A 548-nucleotide genomic window follows, 5' to 3' on the forward strand; every position below is an offset into this window, starting at 1 on the left:
AATGATAAAATCATTCTTGCATAAAATGCTGCATCATTTACTTTGCATTCGTGGCGGGCGATATGGCAAAAAAAAAAAAATCTCGATTTTTTTCATTTTTTTTTTCAGAACATTTGACCGATTCTTGATTTTTACCAGTTTTAATGGCACAATTTTTGAATGGCACCTAGCGATACATTCTGCTTATGGTCCTTCACAGATGTTGCTAGGGTTTTGTTATGTGGTTTCTAGGGTCTTCTGGGTTGTTGTTGCTAGGTGCTTTTTAGTGGCCCAAGTCAAAAGAGTCCTGAAGCAGCACTTCACAGACAAAACCAGAACAATCAGTAGTCAATTCTCAGCCCCACACACACAGGACTTCAAACCAACCACACCCACTGCAAAAACTCCCATCTTCTCCTTCTGTCCCCTCACGACAGCTGAAAATTAATCTCTTTCGAAGCTACTTGAATTCATCATAAAAAAAAAACAAAACAAAACAAAAAAAAAATTCTCTCTCTTTATTTATTCCTTCTCTTTCTAGCTTGTACTTATTTGAACAATGTCTAGAA

The sequence above is a fragment of the Sinocyclocheilus anshuiensis genome, unplaced genomic scaffold (assembly GCF_001515605.1).
Source record: "Sinocyclocheilus anshuiensis isolate Anshui unplaced genomic scaffold, SAMN03320099.WGS_v1.1 scaffold298, whole genome shotgun sequence".
Lineage (NCBI taxonomy): Eukaryota > Metazoa > Chordata > Actinopteri > Cypriniformes > Cyprinidae > Sinocyclocheilus > Sinocyclocheilus anshuiensis.